The sequence below is a fragment of the Nicotiana tabacum genome, chromosome 11 (assembly GCF_000715075.1).
Source record: "Nicotiana tabacum cultivar K326 chromosome 11, ASM71507v2, whole genome shotgun sequence".
NCBI lineage: Eukaryota > Viridiplantae > Streptophyta > Magnoliopsida > Solanales > Solanaceae > Nicotiana > Nicotiana tabacum.
Window position 1 is genome coordinate 132,973,337 of NC_134090.1, and position 9,076 is coordinate 132,982,412.

Below are 9,076 nucleotides of genomic sequence, written 5' to 3' on the forward strand. Positions count from 1 at the left end.
ATAGTAAAACATCATGCTCAGCCCAAATTACCATTTAAAATGTCATTTAATATATTAAAACAGAGTAAACATGGCTGAGTTATGAAAACAGCAGAATATTGTATGACAGAGTACAAGTATAAAGTCAAGACAGTGAGGAAATATCAGTAAAAATCTCCTAAGGGTACAAATAATTGGCACGAGGCCCAAATATGGCTTTCATCCCAAAACATGATGATAGCAAATAGTTTTCAATTAAATACGCGGTAAAGCAGTCATTCGGGATGGACTAAGTCACAATCCCCAACGGTGGACGACCTCACGCTCGTCATCTAGCGTGTGCGTCACCTCAATATAGCACAACGATGTGTAATCCGGGGTTTCATACCCTTAGGACAACATTTACAATTATTACTCACCTCGATCCGGTCCAAACTCTAGCCCGCAATGCCTTTTCCCTCTCGAATCGACCCCCGGATGCTCCAAATCTAATCAAAATCAGTACATAACCATTAAAATATGCTAAGGGAACAAAGCTCACTCGAAAATATCCAATTTACATCAAAAATCCTGAAATTGCTCAAACCCGGCCCCCGGGCCCATGTCTCGAATCCGATAAAAGTTACATCAATAGAATCTGCATCCTATCACGAGTCTATACATACCAAGAACATCAAAATCGGACCTCAAATACCCCCTCAAATTCCCAATTTACACTCTCCAAATTCAAGTCCTAATTCCCCAATTTTAGGCTTTAGTTTTCACATATTTCATGTTTAAACAAGTAAGAATCAATATAGGATCAAGTATAGAGTTCAAAAATCTTACCTCCAAATGTTTCCCTTTGATTCTCTCTTCAATCCTTCTCAAAAGCTCCAAAAATCGTTCAACAATAGAGAAAATAGACCAAAAATCGCGAAATCCACTTTTAAACATTCTGCCCCAGGTAAAATTTCCTTCTTCGTGACCGCGACCGCCCTCTCGCGTTCGCGTAGACTAAATTCACTGCCTCTCCACTTTTCCCTTCGCGAATGCGGACGATTCAATGTGAACGCGATGCTTCGCATTCCAGCCTTTTGCGAATGCGATACAAATCTCTTGAACGCATAGCAAAAGGGCATGGGGTGCCCAACGACCTCACTCCTCTTCGCGAACACGACCCCAGTCACGCGTCCGTGATGCACATGATGCCTTCACCTTCGCGTTCGCGTCCTCTTCCTCACGAACGCGTAGAACAAAATCATCATCACACAACAACACCCTTCGCGAACGCAATGTACCCTCCGCGAATGCGATGAACAAAAATCTCTGCAACAAAAACCAACAAAACTGCCAAGTCCAAAGTCCAAAAATTGATCCATTAACCATCTGAAACTCACCCGAGGCCCCCGGGACCTCATAGACATGCCAGCATATCCCATAACCTTATTCCAACTTGTTCCAACCTTCGAAATTCTCAAAACAACATCAAAACACCAAAATCATATCGGATTCAAGCCTAAGAATTCCAAAAACTTCCAAATTCCGCTTTCGATCAAAAAGTCTATCAAACCTCGTCCGAATGACCTGAAATTTTTCACACACATCACAAATAACACAACAGACCTTCCGCGAACCTCCAAACATATTCCGACCACGTTCCTAAGTCCCAAATCACCTAACGGAGCTAACCAAATCATAAAAATTTCAATCCGAAGTCATCTACTAACAAGTCAAATCTTGGTCAAACCTTTCAAATTTTAAGCTTCAAACTGAGAACTGTTCTTCCAAATTCATTCCGATTACCCTGAAAATCAAAACCAACGATTTACATAAGTCATAATGCATCACACAGGGCTAGTCATATCTGAGAACTGGTGAGCGAAGTGCAAAAGCTCAAAACGACAACATATGTTCGTCCTCGAACGTGCCCAGAGTTGTTCCAAAAGCCAACCAACCGCTGAATAACCTTACCATGCACATACTCGGGGGTGATCCCACGTCACCCTATCTCATATAGGTCTGATAACACAATGCAACTGAAATTCCACAATCCAACCTAGCCCATAAAACTTAGAACTACATTTCCACTTCTGAAATCATCCACAAGATCAGAATCTCACATCGATACTCTGAATAAGCCCGGACAAACTGTAATAACCCATACCTGCAACCTCAGGTGCAATTATATGATATACCACATAACTCAAACACTTGTAGCGATACTTTCTAATCACAGCAACTGCGCACAACAACCGAATACCGATAATAATCCTCTCATCAACTAAGTCTCATTCCAACACTTTCATATACTTCCAATGATAAATGAAACACGTAGAAGGTCAATAATCATTCCTCAAACCAACCATTCATGAAGCCACTCTTCCTTTGGCAAAGACCTTAGCAAATTCCCGACGATCTCATATAATCCAATACAACTACTCTGGTGACATGACATATCAATACAATCTAAGGCCACAACTTGTGCAACCCACGCACCAATAAGCAACAATCCGAACGTACTCAAATCATGAAAAGAATGACTCAAATGAGAGAGTTGTACCGCAAGCTCACCAGTACCACCATATATAATGTTGAGAACCCGTCACACATCGTAGAACTAGAACACACGAATCTATCCCGCAGGATCATACCTCTACATAGCTTCGCTCCAATGCGCGACCTCATCCAAACACTGGTCCAACATGAAACACCTCAAGTCACTCTGCTCAAAGTCGACAACCACGCATGAATTTGATGTCTAGAACCAAAGCAAATCATCATAACAACGGCGAAGAAATTGACATAACATTACACATCCCAAAAGGACACAACTGATACGCCATCCACTGAGCAATACCCAATCTTCTTCCCGCTCGAATTCCACTATGAAGCCCCAATAGGACCGCACCATATGTGCCTATAATCAACAAATCATGACGCTCACAACACCGAGAAGTAACTCATAGATCACCTCAAAACACTAACAACTCAATAACAACCGAATCAACACATCCCTCGATAATAGCAACTCGAAGTCAACAAAGCCGACTCGATGTAGAACACACATCCATTTTGATCTACCAATGAACCCCTTACCAAGAGTTCCTGACGCTGCTCCTTCAACTCCTTAACTCCGCCGGTGCCATACGATACGGTGTCCGACACCCAATCAATACCGAAATCAACAACCCTATCCGACGACATGCCGGCCGCAAGAAACACATCCGAAAAATCCCTCACGACCGGGACTGAATCAATGGTAAGAGTTTTTGCACTGACATCTATCACGAAGGCCCAAATAAAAGAAGACAATCCTTCCCAACCATCCGCTGGGTCTTCAAAATGAAACCACCCTACTGAAACTATAATCCATCGAACCTCGCCACTCAATCTGTGGCATCCTCGGCACAACCAACATCGCCATCTTAGCGCGACAACCCAGAATAACACAACACTAAGACAACCAGTCTGTACCCAATATCACATCCAAAATCTAACATACCAGGCAATAAAGATCCACTCGGGTCTCCAAACCTCCCATAGTTACCCCACAAGACCGATATACGCGATCCACAACCACGACCTAACCTGTCTATAAGAACTCCCAATCTCCAACTCTATATAGCACATGAATCACCATGTTTGATCCCAACTTCGTTGTCCGAATATACAACACACCTCTAATACCCAATCATCCCATGAGAGGTACTACTATACTTCTTCTGTGCCACCAAGCAAACTCGAATATCAACAGTCGATCCATCAAGAGAGTGCCGCAATACTAATGAAGTAACATTAACTCAATCGCATTGCCCTTTTCTGAAACGTATATCCTCATCAAGCCACATCAATTAGTACTATCTTTTCCCTAATCATTTGAACTATCCATGCCACCTAAGAATTTGTGACCTTCCTTTCAAAACTGAATCGTGACCTTACACATGCCAATCTCAATCCTACACAACGTGCCGCATATACCATACCATCATAGGATGAACATGAGTACTTCATACCCCTTTCGATCCACAAGCAGCTACGTACTCAACTAGCCAAGAACTCTCCATCGATCCCATCTAGAAGAAAGTCACTACACATCATATGCTTCTCACGCTCGTAGAAAATACGCATCTCTAACTGTGGTAGAAACCATCAAGAACTCTCTGAATTCCATTTACACAACACTAAACCGTCAGGAGTGAATCCTTCTAATTCAACCAAACTACGCATGCCACTAAAAACCAAAGAGAATTGCCGCGAAACACCTGTAGAAACTCATTACCTCGTAAGCCTCCAAAGAACTAATCATGTCCTTACCATGTCGATCCGGCCTACTACCAAGTTATCCCATCCATACAAGTTCCTCTGAATTCACCTTCAACTTGATACTCCTTCTTGCTATAACACCACAATTCCTCAACCCAGACTCACTACACGAGACCCAAGCATAAAACCAGACCGTTTAAGGCTCATAAGCCGCTGAATACTCTTTCTAATATTCCCAAAAGGACCACATTTAAAATACCTACCCTGGAGGGTTTTCCTGCGATCCCAAAGTCGTTTCCTTCACCTTCCTGATATTGGTATATAGAATCTCATGACGATATAGAAATACCACGAGTCTTGACACCCTCCAATGAAAAACTCAGTTTCTAGCCAAATATATAACTTGAAAACCTCCAATTACTACATGTAAAATTTTGAACTCATTAGAACCATTCTCGAGAATCATCCACTCTACTCAAACCTCAATTAGACTAATCAAATGGACCGAACAACCCATGCCTCATTAGCACTCCAACACCGCAGAAGGTAACCTTACCTACAACCAAGAAACTTCATGCTCTATGCACCGAGCATCCTTTACCAATAACAACTCAAGTCATTTTGTGACTCTCATACACCCATAAAGCATAGCATAACCTTTATTGAAATTTCCTTTACTCGAGCCATCTTCGGTCTCAACCTCTGCAAGCCATAACTAACTCACTAGCGTGCCTCAAACTGGAACCAACATAGCACATAACAGTACAATCACCTAATTAATAGCAGACTCCCCCACTTAGCTCAAAGCCATAAATCAAATCACATAATAACTCATAATGCGTATACTCTATCACTGCCATAATACCATAGTGAGATTAAACTCAATCCTTCATAAGCTCGTACAACACAGACCATCTAGTACCTCAAATCTTCTGCAAATCTCGCATTCGCCCTCGTAGCAGTCAAGCCCACTCTCTTAGACGACCCAAATTCAAATTGTAGCACAAACATTTCACTGGTAGAAGAGATCTTCTATCCGACCACATAATGATCACACAACTTTCGAACAATCCGCATGAGATAACCCACCTGTTTTGCCTCAAACTAACATTTCTTTATACCTTCCACCGTCATACACATTACGCAGTCACTTAATCTTCCTGAGTCCGGACCCATAACACAACGTGAAATCTACTTCACTCCCCAACTAGAAAACATGAAAAGATTCTTCACACACCCATAACTCAGGATTATACCTCAAATCAAGATGGAGATCAAGCACGTAATAGTTCTTCTATCCTCCAACAAACCCTTCTCGTCGCTTCCAAATCATATGAATAAATCTCGCAATCATAACATACTCATTGTATAGCAATCCAGCCATCACTTTTACTAATAGGGATATTGCCGAACATATAAGTTCAAAAATACGTGCTCACATAATCAACACCTCGGTGCTCAAGCTACAAGTAAAACCCGGCCTCAAGTCCTCCAGAGTGGCCCAACATCAACGCACAAAAAATCACACCTCGCCCCTCGATCAGGGAATCATAAGCCATTGATGCACATCTGGTACCGAGCGCTCATGCGCGCATACAAACGCGTGAAATGGATTTAAAGAGTTACATTTCAAGCTGAATCAAGGACGCACGATAAGAATTCAAGAAGCTGAAATTTTTCCTAAAGGTTCTACAACCTCCCGAGGATAAGTACAGATGTCTCCATACCGATCCGCAAGACTCTACTAAACCTGCTCATGACTCGTGAGACCTGTATAACCTAGGCTCTGATACCAACTTGTCACGACCCCAAACCCGGGCCCGATCGTGATGACGCCTCTCGTGAAGACAAGGCCAACCGACACACTCCCAATTCATTTTAAGCAATTAAAATAATACGAATTAAGTCTTTAACATAATAAAAAAATCCCTACGGTTTGTGGAATAGACATAGGCCAACATCGGGGTGTCACCAGTCATGAGCATCTATCATAAAAACTACAAGTCTGAAAGAGCCTACACAACTATTACATGGCTAAAACAGGAGAAAAATAAGATAGAGGGAGAAGCATTGGGCTGCGAACGCCAGGCAGCTACCTAGTGAATCTCCGAAGTCTGCTAGAAGCTCTCAACCCTCGCAAGTAGGACCTGAAGCGCCTGAATCTGCACACGGAGTGCAGGGAGTAAAGTGAGTACTCCAACTCAGTGAATAATAATAATAAATGCACACTGAGCAATAAGAAATCACGTAAAAGCATATCAAAAAACTATAAAGAAGCACTAAAAGCCAGTAAAATAATGAAAGAGTGAAAGTATGTAAAGTCACGTTAGTTCAGTTTAAGCTTCTTTAGAAATGCCTTTTTAACAGTTAAGCAAGTAATTGACAGGCAACTAGAAAAGATAAACACATAAAGAACCGCCCCTCGGGCATAATACCAATAGAATCAGCCCATCGGGAAACACATGAAACAACACCAGCCCCTCGGACTATATCTCAAATCACAATAGGTACCCGCGCTCACTGGGGTGTGCAGACTCCTGGAGGGGCCCCTTACGGCCCAAGCGCAATATCAAGCCATCTCGTGACATAATCAATAGGCTCTCGGCCTCATGTCAACAAGCCACCTTGTGGCATACAATCTCAAGCCCTCAGCCTCATAATCATGAATCAGTGTATCCTCACAACATAGGCCCTCGGCCTTACTCAGTCAGAATCTCATAAGCCACTTGGGCAACAGTAAACATGATGCTCAGCTAAATTATCATTTAAAATGTCATTTAATATATTAAAATAGAGTAAATATGGCTGAGTTATGAAAATAATAGAATATAGCATGACTGAGTACGAGTATAAAGTTAAAACAGTGAGAAAATATCAGTAAAAATCCCCTAAGAGTACAAATAGTTGGCAAGAGGCCCAAATATGGCTTTCAACCCAAAACATGATAATAGCAAATAATTTTCAATCAAATACGCGGTAAAACAGTCATTCGAGATTGACTAAGTCACAATCCCCAACGGTGCACGACCCCATGCTCATCATTTAGCATGTGCGTCACCTCAATATAGCACAACGATGTGTAATCCGGGGTTTCATTCCCTTAGGACAACATTTACAGTCATTACTCACCTCGATCCAGTCCAAATTCTAGCCCGTGATGCCTTTGCCCTCTCGAATAGACCTCCGGAAGCTCCAAATCTAACCTAAATCAGTACATAACCATTAAAATATTCTAAGGGAACAAAGCCCACTCGAAAATATCCAATTTACATCAAAAAATTCGAAATTGCTAAAACTCGGCCCCTGGGCCCATGCCTCGAAATTTGATAAAAGTCACATCAATAGAAGCCTCATCCTCTCACGAGTCTATACATACCAAGAACATCAAAATCGAACCTCAAATGCCCCCTCAAATTTCCAATTTGCACTCTCCAAATTCAAGCCCTAATTCCCCAATTTTAGGCTTTAATTTCCACATACTTCATGTTTAAACAAGTAATAATCAACATAGGATCAAGTATAGAGTTCAAAAATCTCACCTCCAAGTATTTCCCTTTGATTCCCTCTTCAATCCTTATAAAAAGCTCCAAAAATCTTTCAACAATGGAGAAAATAGACCAAAAATCGCAAAATCCACTTTTAAACATTCTGCCCCAGGTAAAATTTCTTTCTTCACGAACGCGACCGCCCTCTCGCATTCGCGTAGACCAAATTCACTGCCTCTCCACTTTTCCCTTCGCGAATGCGGACGATTCAATGCGAATACGATGCTTCGCCATTCCAGCCTTTCGCGAACGCGATACAAATCTCTTGAATGCATAACACAAGCCTGGGGTGCCCAACGACCTCACTCCTCTTCGCGAACGCGACCCCAGTCACGCGTCCGCGATGCACATAATGCCTTCACCTTCATGTTCCATTCTTCTTCCTCGCAAACGCGTAGAAAAAAATCATCATCACACAAAAACACCCTTCACGAACGCGATGTACCCTCCGCGAACACGATGAACAAAAATCTCTGCAACAAAAACCAACAAAACTGCCAAGTCCAAAATCTAAAAATTGATCCGTTAACCATCCGAAACTCACCCGAGGCCCCCGGGACCTCAACCAAATAGGCCAGCATATCCCATAACCTCATTCCAACTTGTTCCAGCCTTCGAAATGCTCATAACAACATCAAAACACCAAAATCACATCGGATTCAGGTCTAAGAATTCCAAAAACTTCCAACTTCCGCTTTTGATCAAAAAGCCTATCAAACCTCACCCGAATGACCTGAAATTTTGCACACACGTCACAAATGAGACAAAAGGACTATATCAAAATCTCACATATCAACCGAAAAACGCCAAAATCTCAATTTTGCCAATTCAAGTCTAAACCTTCCGCGAACCTCCAAAACACATTCCGACCACGTTCCTAAGTCCCAAACCATCTTACGGAGCTAAACAAATCATAAAAATTCCAATTCGAGGTCATCTACTAACAAGTCAAATCTTGGTCAAACCTCTCAAATTTTAAGCTTCAAACTGAGAACTGTTCTTCCAAACTCATTCCGATTACCCTAAAAACAAAAAACAATGATTTACATAAGTCATAATGCATCACACAGGGCTAGTCATATCCGAGAACTATCGAGCAAAGTGCAAAATCTCAAAACGACCGTTCGGGTCGTTACACCTACTTCCTCTTCCACCCCTGCATCCCTTTACACCCGACCACCATTCTTTCACCTTGAAGAAAACAGAGGATTATTATGACACTACTATTAGAAATGCCATGGAAGTATTCCGCCGTTTCTTTCTAGCGGAGCAAGAAAAATGAAAAAACTATGTAAAAAGTGGCCACA